Genomic DNA, 15597 nt, shown 5'->3' with positions numbered 1-15597 from the left:
GGTGCGATTATGGGTAGTTTTCATTGTTTCTTTATACTTTTCAGCATTTTCAAACTTCACCATGAGCATTTATTGCTTTGATCATCAGAAAATAAAATGATCCTAAGGCAGCCAGCTTTCCTGGTGGCGGCTGATTCAGGCCCACACTTTCTTTTGATGATACCGTTGTCTTCAGCCCTCACCGTCTATCTTCCCATGGTGTCTCCAGTGACGATCTGGAGGAAAAGGCTGTCTTAAGATGTCCCCCTATGCCCAGAGCCACAGCAGTTTCCCTTGGGACCTGGAGGCTTGTGGGCATCTGAAAGCTGCACGTGTTCCATCCAGGCTCCTGCAAGCAGGTTCACAGAGCTTCACAAACTGAAGACGGACACCAGGCTGAAGGCAACTTGCATCTCCTGAGCGATCCCACCTTCGGGCGAGCAAGAGTTGTCTCAGGACACCCCTTCCCTCTTCCTATCCCCACCGCCCCTGCTCCCCTAAAACAATGCTGACTGAAGTGCAGATAGATATTTTCAAGTTCTGGTGAGGCAGCCCGGGTCAAGCAAGGTGACTAGGCTACGCACGCTGAGCTTTGAGGGTTGTCCAGCCCAGAGGAGACTGGTTTATTCCTCGGGCCAGCTAATTCCTCCAGTCCTGTGGGTTTCCTCCGTGTGTTAAATGGATGTAACATGACTCAAAGCTTCTCTTGGAGCTGTGTCCCATGACCTCATCCACCACCCTAGTACACATGGCCGTGAAGTGCTCTCTCCAGGTGTTGAAGGATAGCGTCGAAGGGGCACTTGAGCTGGGAGAGAGGAACAAGTCTTTTCTTAAGAGTGTTTATAGGGCCCTGTCTGGTGTGGCTCAGTCGGTTGAGCATCGCCCTGTGCACCGAAATGTCTCTGGTTCAATTCCTGGCCAGGGTACATGCTCAGATTGTGGGTTCAGTCCCTGGTCAGGGCACGTGCAGGAGGCAACGGATCGATGTTTCTCTCTCTCTCTCTCTTCCCCCTTTCTCTCTCTCTCAAATCAATAAAAACTTATATGTATTTTAAAAAAAGAATGTTTATAGGAAAGGAGCAGAGTCCTTTAGCTACCAAGCATGGTGATAATTTAGTTACATCCACCAACTGCTTAATGAGTGATTATCTACATGTTGAACAAGGCACCCAAGAATCCCCCCGACTCCTTAGAGAACGTCCAGCTTCCTCCAGGAGCATCCCATTTACCCCTTTCCTCTAAGGCTTAGATCCCTGTGTGGTGTCCTGGAACTGGTATGGGTCTTGAAATCATTGGGTCTGGGTTGAAAATCTTCTCTCTACTCTGTCACTCACAAGCATTGTGGCTTCAGGCAAGTTGCTAATCTCTAAGCCTCATTTCCCTGCCTTTAAAGTGGGAATAGTAATGCCAGCCTCCTGGAGTTGTTCTTGAGTTGGATTTAGCAAATAAAAATATAGACTCCCTCCTCCCAGTTAAATTGGAATATCAGGCAAACAAAAATAATTTTTTAATATAAATAGGTTCTAAATATTGCATGGGACATACTTATACTGAAATTTTTGTCATTGTTTATCTAACATTCCTTTTAACTGGGTGTCCTGCATTGTACCTAACAGTCCTATTCTTGAGGCTGAAATAAAAGGATTTATATGAAGGTCCCTGCCCATGGCTCAGTGAGTGCTCTTTCCACTGTACCTTCCTCTCCCAGGGTGGGTCCCACGAGGTGGTTAGTTGCCTCCCTCTTCCAAGGCAGAGGAATGAAGACTGTGACCCAATTGGTGGAGAGGAGGAGAGGCTGCTCAGGGGGGCACAGCTCCACTGGGGGAGTAGGAGAGTGCAAGACACACAGGCTGGTAGGAGCTAAACCTCTGCTTAAGGGATTCTTTAAGGACCTTAGTAAATAGTGTCCCTGGTCCTGTGTGCCTTTTTTTTTTTTTTTTTGTAATATATCTCTATTGATTTCAGAGAGAGGAAGGAAGAGGGGGAGAGAGAGAGAGAAACATCAATGATGAGAGAGTCATTGATTGGCTGCAGCCCGCAACCCGGGCATGTGCCCTGACCGGGAATCGAACCCTGATCGCCTGGATCCTAGGTCGACGCTCACCCGCTGAGCCACGCCCGGCCGGGCTCCTGTGTGCCTTTAACACACTGTTCTATGTGAGCCTGTCAGTAGGTGTGACTCCACAGGCCCAGGAGGAGCCCAGATGGGGGTACTGACTGCAGGCAATTTCCTTATAGGCATCACATTCCATGGGCTTCAGAGGCCAACTGCTGTGTTAGATAGAGGGACTTTCCTGGAGGTAATTTTTTACAAAGAATGGGTAAAGCTGACTGGTCCCCTGAGACTATACTGCAAGTTAGGGGAAACCCTGGTATGTGCTGACACAGGCCTGTCCTGCTCCCTCCTTGTGTCTCCTAACTGAATCCCCCCAGCTCGTGGGGTGGAGGTGGACAGGTGGCAGGTCCACTCTCTGGCCTTTGTGTGCATCACAAGCTGCTTGGGTACCCCCAGAACCTAAACTCAGGGTGTAATTTTCCTTTTCTGATCATCTGAATTCCAGGCGAGGAGCTCAGCTGTCATTGACTTCAGGGAATTTTTTCTACCAGGATTGAAACTGGGGCCAAGAAACCCGGGCACGCAGAAGGCATTCTTTTCTGCTATTCAGCTGTGCTTTCCCTGTGGTTGGGCATTAGGAAACGCTGCCTTCATCCCGAGTCAGAGATGAAAGTTTTGAATTTCATGACAGCGAGAAAACACATGAAGGGAAACCATCCCTGCTGCATTTCCTCATTGGTCCTGTTGTTCTCCCTTTCTAAATGAATATCTATCTCAAATATATTTAAAGTTATGAAAAAGAAAACTATTTCAAGCCAGGCCCATTGGGGGGAGGGGTGGAAAAGAAAGAAAAACAGAAAAGAAAAATTTAAAGCTACACCTCCGCTGTTCTAGTCCCTAGTATCACAGTCAGCTGGTTGCTTTTATTTTGGAAGGGAAGATGTAAACTAAATAGTTTTCTCTCTATAAAGCCTAAAATTTTTATTCATCCTAAGGAATAATATCTTTAAAATCTAGGGTTTGATATGCTATATATTTTTCCCTTCCTGATATAGGAAAATTGATATACGCCAATGCAATTTTAAAATGCTCATCTGTGTATCACTGAGAACGGTCTTTCAGAGACACAGCTCTGCCCCGTGGAGTTATTTGAAGCCGGGATTCCTATCTACAGCCAGGTTTCAGCAAGGTTTTTCCTCTATTTGGGGCACTGGACTTTGCACGCGTTAGCTCATGAATTCTCCCAGGAACTCTATAAAGAAGGTATTGTCATCGGCCCCATTTTATAGATAAAGAAACTGAGGCTGAGAGAGGTAAAGGAAAGGTGACCTTGCTAGTCAATGAAAGTCCGATTCAAATCAGAACCGTCTTGAGTTCAGAGTCCATGCGATCACCTCTCTCTTTAGCCTCTGAGGGAAAAGCACAGGTCCTGACACCGCTGCCTGCCAGGCGGAAAGCAGGCCCCGGAGCCGCCGAAGAATGAGCTCATTCAGCGCCAAGTGGCAAGCGCGGCTGCCGGCCCTCCCAGCGCTGCGTGCAGGTCCCCACTTGCACTGGGCTTGGCTTCCAGAAGCGGTTTCAGAGCAATTTCCCCATCCCCTGCCTCTGAGCTCCAGGCCCTTCGCACACCGCTCCAGTTACACTCAGCCCACCGCCGCTCAGCTGCTTACGCATCTCTGCCCCACAGGCCTGGGGCTGCTCGAGGGCAGGGACTTCGCCATGGATTTACTTTGGTATTCCCAGCACCTTGCGCAGTGCCCAGCCCACGGGGGCGCAAAGTATACGTTCATTGTATTAAATTACAAGTCATTTGTTTGGAACTCAGCACACATTTCCCCGAAGAAATGCATTACAAATGAAAGTGGAGTGTAATGTTGCCAACCAGCCCAGAAGAAGTTTATGTAACTTATCTTGTACTCTACCAATAAGTTATCTCGAGCTGTGGGTGTACGGTCAGACCGAGATAAAATGTCACATGGATCAGAGTTCATCTTTGACTGCCTCCAAACTGCCTTTTTCCTACATCTTCCATCCATGGATATCATTATCTCCTAGCTTCCTACTCAATATGCAAGTGTGATCCCTCGCCCAGGCCTTCCCTGCTCTTACCCCAAAAAATCTATTGGCATCTTCACTAGTCAAGATTCTCATTTCCTGAATGTAGCCAAATTGGGATGATTCTCAGTAGGAAGAGAATCTGATTGAACTAATTCTTGCTAATGTGTGAATAATTGCCCTAAGCTCTCTCCATCTTCATTCACCCCATTTTCTCCCCCAGTGTTAAGCGTCTGACTGTTTAGAGCAGAGTAGTTAAGACTCAGAGTAGATAGGACTTGGAAGCAGATCTCAATTTGAACCCTAGTTCTAACTCTAAGCTATGTGGCCTAGGTAGAGTAACTTCTAAAAGCCTTAGTTATCTTATCTGTGAAATGGGAATAATTGTAGTTATAAAGAGAATTAATAGTTTTATTATACTTATCAGTATTATAACACATATTGGGCACAGTGCTGAGGACTTTTTATTCATTGATTGACTTTATCTTAACAACCCGAAAAGCAGGTACTCTCATCATTTATTATTATTAAAATATTTATAATGGTAAGTTAATTATTTATTCCCTGCCTTCCTTCAAAAAAAAAAAAAAAAAAAAAGGCTCTGAGGCAAAATGCTGCATTGATAAAATTTCTGGCAGTGGATGGGAGAGGACAGTCATTGCCAGGAGGAGATTTTTCAGGGCAGAGAGAGCAGGGGCTGCTCCAGGTCACCTGGGGCTGAAATTTATCCCCAGAGTCCATTCCCTTAAGCTGTTCCTGCTTCCACAGCTTCTTCCTCTCCTCTGCCTCTGAATGTGCCGAATCTGCAAGTGGTCCAAGTTTTTTCTATTCCCTTTCTTTCTTTTTTATTTTTTCACACAGCCCATGGCAGCTGCAAGGTGGCGGGGGCCGGCGGACGCAGCAGCTGTTTGTATGTATGGGGCCTCTGTACTCTTCCTTTGTGAGTCAGGGGCTGTCTGTATATATCACAGGCTACCACCTGGCAAGACATTTAGTTCCATCTATGTTGTTTAAATGTTTCCTAGATGATATCATAAATGCATACGGATGGGAGGAATGTCAAGATTTGACTTCCAGCCCCTCACTGCCCTCCAACCTTACACTGAGACATTCTAGGGCGATGTTACCCTCTAGCTTAGCAGACAGCTTCGGATTTGCTCTGCAGTCCTTCCCATGCGCCAGATGCAAAGCCGGTGGGGTGTGCATTTCAGCAGAAGTAGCAGTGTAGTCATGGAAAACACTGAGCAGAAGCCCAGGCATGGGCAGGTGGTAGGCTTGCCACTCAGGCCCCCCCACTGCAGGGACCTTGTGATTAAGTAACTTCACTTCTCTCGATCTCAGTTTCCTCTTCTGTCAAACAAGGGGGTGGGCTAACCTATCTCTGGTCCCCCGTGGCTTTAGGACTCTGATTGTCTGATAAACTACTTGGGACAGATGGCCGTTCATCCTTGCTGATGTCACCCCAGGGAAAGAAAGTTCATCATGACCCCTGTGAGCCTTTTCAAATGTTTCTCGTCCTTAAAATTGAGGAATTTCCCCTTATGTAACTAAAAATGTCTTGTAATTTGAGTGCTTTTTTTTGGGTCATTGTTATTAAGACTTCTGAAAAATATGAAGATAATTTTACCCTGTACTCCTATGACAGTGACACTTTCATACACATACAGTGACATGTCTGTTTTGACCTAGATGATTAGTGTTCAGAGACTTAGTAGCAATGACATTCTATTTGACATTTATATTTCAGAGCTATTTAACATACACCATTTCACTTGAACCTCAAACTAAAAATTGGAAGGGAAATTGTACTCAATTTTACATGTGAAGAGATTCAGGATGATACACCTTTACCTTCAACAAATATCTTATACTACAGTTACTAAGGGGGTGAGTCAGGACCCAAGCCTAGGTCTTTTGACTCAAAGTCTAGTGCTCAGGCCACAAGAACACATATTTAACCCCCCTCCCCTCGACCAAGACACCAGCTCCCCCTGCTTGAGTTTCTACTATGTCCTGGGTACCTTAGCAGGTCCTTTGCATACAGTGTCTTGAATCCTTGAAACAACCATGCAAGGAAAGAATTATAATACTCATTCTAGAGATGGAATAAGTATTCAGAGGGATTAAGTATTAAGTAGTTGTCTGATGCCTAATATACACTGGAGGCAAAACCAAACCCCAGCCTGTTCTTTTGACAGGGCTGCCTTTCAGTTAAATATGCATCGCCTGAAATGAGATCTAACACAGTTTAATCTCCCACATCAATTATTGCTCCGTGAAAGTCCAGTTAACAGAAATTCCTGGCTGGTGGAATCCCATTCAGCCAACTCGGACCTCACTCAGTTGACCTTAAGTTTTCCTGTTGTGCTTCATTCTACTTCTTGGACTTTCTTTCCTAAATTTTATTTTCCAGTCTTTCAAAAATATTTTTTTTGTTGCTTTTTTCCTGGGTCCTCTTAGCATGCCTGTACTTTGGTTTTAAAAGATTGGCATTTAAAGTGAGCGTGGTGCTCTTAGTTAGACCTCAAATGGTGGCCTGTAGAAGAACGGGGTTCGAGCTTCCTCCCTCCTTCCCAGATTCCAGACTCCATGTCCCAGGATCATTTTTTGGTTACTCATAACCCATTTTTCTGACGATTTGACCGAGTTAACCTTCATCTGTTTTGTATCTGTATAATTCACTGCCGGTTCGTAAACACATTCACTTTGTGAAATGGGAATAGCAATTCCTGCCCTGCCCACGCTCATACTGCTGGTGGTGTTCAATCAAATGATGTATAGAGAAAGCACTTGGAAAGTGGGAAGAACCATGAACACAGAAGATTACAATCTATTTTGCTTTTGCAAAACCTAAACTACAAAAATGAAGCTAAATAATCAGGATTGTTGAGTAAGGCTAAGATTGGGATGTTCTAGATTTATTTATTATTTATAATTAATTTATAATAATATAATTATATAATATGTGTAATATATAATATGTAATATATAATATGTAATAATATGTAATATACAAAATAATTTTGTCATGAAATTATTTTAAAAGAAAGAACTGATGAGCTTTATTTAGAGTAATATCCTTTTCAGAACACAGCTAAGGTTGGTTAACTACGGTACGGGTGCTTCTCACGTCTTTTTTCACCTCTAGCCTTCTTGGCTGCTCTCTTACAAAGCTCCACCCCTTCTGGTATTGTTATGGACCCTGCATCAGTTTTTTCTTATAGAAGTCCCACTTTTTTTTCAGTATAAGAGCACATTTTTTTCTTTAAAAAAAATATTTTTACTGATTTTGAGAGAGAGAGAGGGAGGAAGGGAGAGGAAGAGAGAGAGAAACATTGATGTGAGTGAAACATTGATCTCGACGGCCTGTTGCATCCCCCTCATTGCATGGAATGACACGCAATGAACTGAGCTGCGCCAGCCAGGGCAAGAGCACATTTTTTTTTTTTAATGTTAAGTCTTTTTGTGCAGTTCCATGATGATAATGAACTTCTGAATCCACTGACTGAGAAAAGGCTCAATGACAAAAGGACATTCCGAACAGTAAAATTTGTAAATGGCCTCCTATTTAATCAATCGCGGCGGCATCCAAATGCTTTGGGAAAATACACAGACGTGACTGAGAAATTATCCCACCAGGCATGTTTATAAACACTTAGTAAATATTTGTCAAATGAAAGCACGAATAGAAGTGAATGAAAGTTTGCAGGCAATGCTTGTGGTATATGTGGGTTTGTGACCCTTTGTCATAACCTCATTCCCCAACCCCTGCCCTGGGGCCAGAGCTCAGAGCTGGGAAACCACTTGTGTGGTTTCCCAAATACAGTATTCAGTAGGCACTCAATAATTATGCATTGAATGCATGTATGAATGAACGAACGAATGCTACTCTTGTCTCCCAACTAGATTACAATTGTGAGGTTAGCAAGTATGTTGCAGGCCCTTCTTCATCACCTGCAGAACCCAGCATCGTGCTGAGAAAATCAGGCTTCTTTCAGATAAGCAACTAACTCGATTAGTATCTATGAGGAGATGCACTTCTGGAGGAGCTTATTAAAAAGGAAACATCTAAAATTTAAAACACCAAAAGGGAATATAGATGCCTTTAATTCTAGAAAACTCCTTGTGTTTCTCTGCAAGGGTAAATGAAAGAAAGTATGGAGTTAGGAAAACAGGAGATGTGAGCGTTCCTAAGGAGAAGCAGCGTTGTTGGCCCTAAGGAAGGGAGAGCATCTTGGTAGTGGAATAGGAGCCTCCTCCTTGGAGGTCAGCTCAGTCTTCTGCTGGGTAACCTGAGGCCTCAGCAGAGAGGAGGCCCTGTGACCAGAACACGCTCAGGCAGAGACTGAAATGGCGGAGGAGATGGTTAACTCATGACACCATGAAGTGGCAACAGCAAAGAGCAATGGACTTATTCCTAAATCATGAACTAAAGCATATTCAACACCTTTATGGGCAATGTGACATAGAGAATTAGTTAGAGGGCTCGCTTACCTCAACAGCGCTGGAGAGAGCAGTCCGATCATCTTGAAGACAAGCTTTTAATGCATGTTCTTCTTGGAGGCTCAATGTCATGAAACGCTGCGGGGAGAGTCTCTCGCACCCTGGTCTGGTGGCTACTTCACCTTGTAGCAAAGGAAGTGAAAGTGTCAAGATGAAGAGAACTTGAAAGTCGACATTCCCTCTAAGGGGAAAAAAATGCAGACACAGCCTTTAAAATTTTTTTTTTATTTGTTGGGGAGAGTGTTCAGAAGTGCTTTGATTGTAGAGACATCTATAAAGACCAACAAGAAATACCCTTTCTTATTTCTTGTTTTCCCTCAGCTTATCCTGAAATCTTAGGGCTGATTTTGACATATGAGCAGCCTGGAAAACAAATTGCCGAAGGAAAAAGGGAGAAATGATGCTGCTTTTGGTTAATTTGACTGTCTTTCATGTTTCATGGCGGCCTTGATATTCCTGACCTCAGTGGTTTCTGTTGAGTTGAGATCGCTGGATGAGTGGGATTCCCCCAACTTAGGACCTTAACCGTAGTTGGTCCAGATTCCCAGTTCTGTAGCTGGGAAAGCTAAGGGACAGTGATGTAAAGCACCATGTCACAGGTCTTTGTAACCCATACCATCCCACTCATCATGGCACAGTACCCCCAAGTTAATCTCTTGAACTGAGGTTCAACTCAGGTGCAACAGGGCTGTGACCTTTCTCATCTCCCTGTCCCTCTTCTATGAGCCATTTGTCAGCCAAATGAAATATCATCTGGAGTGAGAGGCCTGGGTGGGATCTGCTGGCTTTGCAGTGGATGGATTTGGGCTGGAAGGCAGTCAGGCCATGCACCCCGAGACGGGTACCAGACAGTACATTGTGTGACAAAGGACACATGTACTGGAGCCTGACTGCCTGCCCAAAATGTCCTGGTCCTGCCACTGAGTAACTGTGTAGCCTTGACAAGTTAATTAACTGTTTTGTGGCTCAGTTAGTTCATCTGTAAAGTGAGAATCATAGTGGTATCTCCTGTGACTGTAGTAAAGATTAAACAGATTAGTACTTATGAAGTGCCTAGAACTGTGCTGGATAGATGACAGACACTTAGTAAAGGCTACTATTATTATTAATGTATATTATGATTGCATCTTCACCTTTAGAACAATAGCTATGTCACAAGATTGTAAAACTTAAGCAATGTTGAACGTGTGACTAATTGAAGTAGAGGGATGAATGAATTAGCAATGTGATCTTGGGCCACACTCAATCTTTCTGGCCCTTTCTAGCTCCTTTTAAGTAACATCATGCAGGTCAGGGACTAACTGGCCTTGCCATAGGGTGACCAACTTGTCCTGTGTATCTCTGGCTATGTCGGTTTTCATGTGGAAAGTTCCATATCCTTGGAAACACCTGATGCAGGTAGACTGGGACAGTGGTCACCCTGGTCCTCTGTGACCCTTGCTATGTTGCAAGGTACACTAATGATTAACCACTTGGGCCTTGAGGTGTCCTGTCCTGTGTCCCCCACCCCACCTTATCATTAGAGAGTAGATTGAGGGGTGTATCACAGACACTATTGATTGTTTATGCTAATTCACCTTCCCTCATCACCTTCTTCCTTACTGGCAGGTCCTGATTTTATTCTTTTGTTCATTCACTGAGTGGCCATGTGCCAGAAAAAGTGATCATTAACTCACATTCACCAAGGTGGAGGTGGCTCTTGGTTATCTATGCCAAACACGAACAGCTAGTCTTCTTAACAGTGACTAAATCTGTAGGGGAAAGTTGTATGCACTGGTAGTTTATTACTAGTTGTCAAAACACTGAAATGCTCTGTGATGGTTGGTAAAGATACGTTGCCCAAGTGCCTGTCTCCTGCCCCAGGATTCCTGTGCTAACTGCCTCCTCACATTCAATTACTAAAGAGTTAATGTCTAGTAACACTGGGGGCTTCCTGGGCCCTGGCTCCAGGCCTCCTGCTTTGTTGGCTCAGTGTCCTTGCCTTTGTGTCTGTTATTTGTTTTATAGAATATCTTGCCTGTATATGACCTAATTCTGGGGACAGGTGGCAGCAGTAATAGCTCTGTGCAGTTTCCTGAGTACAGTGGTCCCAGTGGCAGCTACCAGGGTCAGGGGTCATAGTGCTGGTGTCCACAGCCCAGGTACAGTTGTTTTGGCCAGATCGGTTCTGTGATGTGATTCTAGGTAGAGCCTCTAAGCCTCACAGTGCCCTGGCCTTTTAGGAGATACAACCTTTTTATAAATACCTTTTCTGCTCAAAATAGCTATGCTATTTAGCTTTTGCATGCACCATGCCACCTAAAACTTGGCAGTGTACATCAATAACCATTTATTAAGTAAGTCTTCTTAAAGGTCACAAGGAGAAGCTTAGATCCCTTTTGGACTTTGGGCTACTCAGAAGAGGAAGTAGTTTTTAGTTCATCTTTCAAGGATCTGAATGGCCTTAGGCATATAGTGAAGAATCAGATGGGCTCTTGGGTTTTCGAGGCAGAGGCAAGGATGACACATGGTCATAAAATTCAAGTTAATTAGAAATAATTCAAAGTCTTACTGACTTGGCAGAACTTTCTTTAGTTGCTGGGTCTGCAAATTAAGTAAAAGAGCACGCAGAAAATTGAGCCAGGAGGACTCTTATGTTGGAAACTCCCTGAGGGTAAGATTGGTGCCTTCTCTTCACTCTTTCTTCCTCATCTGGAAGGTCAAACTCTTTGAAGGGGACATTTATTTATCAAGAATTTGGGGAGTATAAGCAACAGAAACCAACTCTAGCTATCTTGAGGAGAAATGGAATTGATATGAAAGATTCCAGGGAAGTTCATCAGATCTGAGGAACTGTAGAACAACCAGACCTTGAGAAGAGCAGAACCTGGGCAACTCTGGAGGCCTCAGCAATGACAATTATTGGCCTAGCCATCTGGAGCACTGCCATGATCTGAGAGGGAATGCGATTGGTCAGGCCTCAGACAGGGTTCACCTTGACCAAGCAAGTGAGGCCAAGGGAGCAGTGCTGCTGGGAGCCCATACCTGTGACTCAGGGATAATGCCTAGAGAATGGGGATTTACTTTGAACTCAGCAGCCATCCACAGAACTGTCCATTAAAGACTTTGTGCATCAGTTATCTTTTGTACATAGTAAACTATCCTCAAACTGGTTTAAAATAACAACCATTTTTCTTGCTAATGATTCTGTGGGTGAGCAATTGGGGCTGGGCTTAGCTGGGTGGTTCATCTCTCGGTTTCACTTGGTGTCATTCTTATGGCTGCCACTATCTGGTAGCTTGATTGAAGTCACTCAATCTCCATTTCCAAACCACATTCTTAGGGCAAAGATGTGTGTTTAGGTGCAAATCAGATCAGGAAGCATATTTATCCTGGACCCATTGCCTCCTTTGGATTCAGCATGGAAGGAATGGGGAGGTTAGGAGCAAAGGGCAAGAGCAGGCAGGAAAGCAGAAGGCTCTACCCAATGTGTGTGGGTAAATTCCTAAGGGAACTAACATTCACGCAGTATCTATTATATGCCACACCCTGCGAAAGGCACTTGTCAAAAGATCCTATTTCCTCCCCCGAGTTGTCCAGTGAGGTAGGCATCATTATCTTATTTATCTCATTTTACAGATGCAGAAAAGCAGCAACTTTCCCAAGGTCTTAAATTCCGTTACGTTGCAAAGTCAGAACTTGAACTCATATCTGTTTGCTTTCAAAATCTTTGTTGTTTCTATTCCCCACGCTGCTGTCGACCCCATCCTTGGGGTGGACAGTGGCTCTTGCATCTTTGCCCACTGATAGGAGAGAGGATAGGTACTCTGGGTCAGTAGCTGAGTGGTTCTGAACTGAGGAAGGAGTTAAGCAGGAACGGAGGCATGTCAAAGAAGCTCCAAATACGCCCACCTCCTTTGTCTACACAGGGTGTTCATTCGGTAATTGTTCATAAATTGGGGCAGTTCACATTAATCTTTTGACCTTATAAATGTATGAGGACCATCTGACAGTCTGACAGTGGTTGGCAAATTCATCCTATTCTTCACTTCCTCAAGCTTTGTGTCCTCAATAAGTTAGCAAGGATACATCTTGGATTAGTGATTACAATGAGATTGGGATATGAATTAAGGGCAATCTCGATTCAAGTCCTGGATCTGCTCCTTATGAGCTGTGTGAACTGAAATGTTCTTGATTGAAACAAGCACCTATATATATACAACTGAGGGGGTGTTTGTGAGGACTAAGGTAGTAGGCACTCATTAAATGCTCGAGAAGAACTATTCTGGCTCAACCACGTATTGGATATGAGATCCCATGCAAGTTTGCCAGTCAGGAGAGGCTAGACCATGCTGCTGTAACAACAGTCTGAAAGTATCAGTGGCTTGCCACACAGCAGAGAAATAGTGCTTGCTCACACACATGGCCATTGTGGATTCTCCGAAGCTGGGCTCCTCTACCCCACTCTGGGACCATGGGCAGCCCCCATCTGGAACATTGCCAGTCTATATGGCAGATGGAAAAGAGAGATGGCAAACCAGGAGCTGGAAGACAGACGTGTGTCACCTCTGTCTACTTTTCATTGGCCAGCGCAAATTAGACAGCCACTCCTGAGTTCAACAGTGCAGCAGTGGAAAATCCTCCTACTGGGAGGGAAATTGAAGGGAAGAAAATTGTAAGCTGTTATCATAGAATCATATAATTTACCAGCAATTTGTCCTGAGTCCCAGCTCTGTGCCAAGTGTCGGGTGCATGGTAGGCATTGTTGAGAAATTGTCATTACTTCTTCAAGTGCTCTTGGGACCCCTTCTCCTCACAGTTTTCCTAAGGATGTGTCAGACCCAAAAAGTCCAGTTGTGTCTTATTTAGCTCAACATCTGGAGAGACTCAGCTGTACCACATAGTTGCTCCTAAATCACTGAATTGCTTACTGAGTTGGCTGCAGAGCCACCTTTTCCAGACAGGAGAAGAGGAAAAACTTACTTATGAAGAAAAAGAGAAGGCTCCTCTTGGCCAGGCCGAGGCCTCTTTTGGAGATGAGCCATAGTAAACAGAGCAGATTCTAATGAGGAGGACACCCCGAACAGAGAGGGGAACAGAATTCCAGGGGCCAGCCGGGCGGAGCAAGGAGTGCTTGTCAGGAGGCTGTCATCTGCTGGCATTGTGATCTCAGACACGCTCCTCCACTCCTCTGTGCCTCAGTGTGCTCATCTGTAAAAGGGGGTGGTGCTGGCGGGGATACTGACTATCTTGCATTGAGTGGGGAGGAGAGTAAAAGGAAACGAACTACATGACAAGTTTTATAAACGATACAAACCATTCCACAGTGGTTTGACAAAATGGTTACATTTAATAAAGCAATTAAACTTAACAAAGAAAGAACAGCGTAGAAAATACATCTGATGATAACAATAATTTGGTAATAAATATGGATGTGGCCGTTGAGTCCCAAAAGCATGGAACATATCCCCAGTTCCTAAGGATCTTCAAAGGGCGACACAGGTGGCACAGAGGAGAAAGTTATAGTATTTAGGTGTTCAGTTTGCTGGCAACCATCTTATGCTATAATTTGGCATTAGTCATGGTTGACTACATTTTTTTCTCTAGAAAATTAGATGGAGCGTGCAAACACAGACCCAGCGTGGCCTCTTGGAACAAAACATTGCGTACAGTCCTGGGGCAAGACTGAGAGATCAGAGGCCAGGTGGGCCGCTTGCTTTGTTGCCCGAGTGCCATTTGGTATCATTTCCGCATTTCACTCAGTCAGCGTTGCTCAACTTCCACTCTCTCCATCATCAGAAAGTATTTTTAGCCCCTTTCATTACAGGAAACCTTTGGCATTGTTCTCAGGGCTGGTCAGATGGGGGAACATGAGTTTTCCATTGTTAGTCCATCTGTAAATAAGGACTGGCAAATGCATTTTTACCTCTTGGGGGATGTGGTAACTCCCCCCACCCCCAGGCTGCATTTTACATTTGACCCTTTGACCCTTTGACCAGAGCAAAGGTGTGAGAAGCTCATTCACTGGTGTGAACCTGGCTCAGCTCTTGACATCTTGCAGAGTAGGTGGCTTCCTAGGGACTTTTGCCTCATCTCCCAAGACTGGGGTGTGGGCCCCTCCTCTGTGTTCCTATATCCATCATTGTCCTTGTCACCATTATTTACTTCACGGATTCTTAATCATGTAGCTCTCACACTGTCCCACATACTGTTTTAAGTGCCTTTAAAGTGCTAATTCATGAGACTGTCGCAACAACCCTATGAGGTAGATACTTTTTGGGCTTCTGTTTTCAGAAGGAGAAATTGAGACACGGAAAGGTTAAGCCGCTTCCCAAAGGTGGACTGTATGAGAACGGAATGAATTCATGTCTGTAGAGTGCTGCACACAGTGCCTGGTACATGGTAAGTGTTCTAAGTGCTTGTTAAGGAAGTATGCAGAGCCTAGGCCAAGCTGGACTTTAGGGGCTGAACTTGTTTGCAGCATCTCAGGCCAGAGGCCTTGGATTTGCCTCTCTCCTGCAGTGGGGTCTTGGCAGGGTTGCTCATTCCCCTCTAGGACCTGTGGTCCTTACCTGTAGGATATGTCTGATGATGGGGTAAACCATTTCCAGGTCAAAATGTTGCTGGTTGTGTGGCACGTGACAGGAACTGCAGTCGTAAGGAAGGTGGCTAGAGAATTTACCATCAACATGCAGTTGTTATGAAGAGCCCCTGGGGCGGAGGCCTATTTGTGCCATGGAGGATTTCCCTCCACTGAACTCAGAAATCTACCAGATAGAAAGAAGCTCATTTCCAAGACATGTGATTCCCTGGAACCTCATAACCAGAGAGAGAGATAACATCAGGGATTTAGCTCAAGAGAATAGAGAGCAGAGTGAATGTGGAAAAGTGCTTAGATGTTAACTGCAATAGCATTTGAGGGGCCAGGAAATAAACCTGTCTCTTGGGGTCCTGGGGCAGAGCTGATGCTGGAGGAGGTTGCTGAGGTGGACAGACCTGGTGGGAACGTGGGAGGGTTGTGGGTG

At 44.7% G+C, this 15597-nt stretch overlaps 1 protein-coding gene across 1 annotated transcript in view; it reads right to left on the bottom strand.

The window, feature by feature from the left end:
* RBPJ (recombination signal binding protein for immunoglobulin kappa J region) overlaps positions 1–8723 on the bottom strand; it is a 186669-nt gene extending 177946 nt beyond the window's left edge. Inside the window, exon 1 of the mRNA XM_081130719.1 lies at positions 8585–8723. The gene's annotated coding sequence lies outside the window, so the exon portion shown is untranslated. The remainder of the gene's footprint in view (positions 1–8584) is intronic.
* Between the last annotated feature and the right edge of the window lie 6874 nt (positions 8724–15597).

Source organism: Miniopterus schreibersii (assembly GCF_964146895.1).
Source record: "Miniopterus schreibersii genome assembly, chromosome: 1".
NCBI lineage: Eukaryota > Metazoa > Chordata > Mammalia > Chiroptera > Miniopteridae > Miniopterus > Miniopterus schreibersii.
The sequence above is the reverse complement of the archived record's forward strand: the minus strand, read 5'-3'. Positions and strand labels throughout refer to the sequence as shown.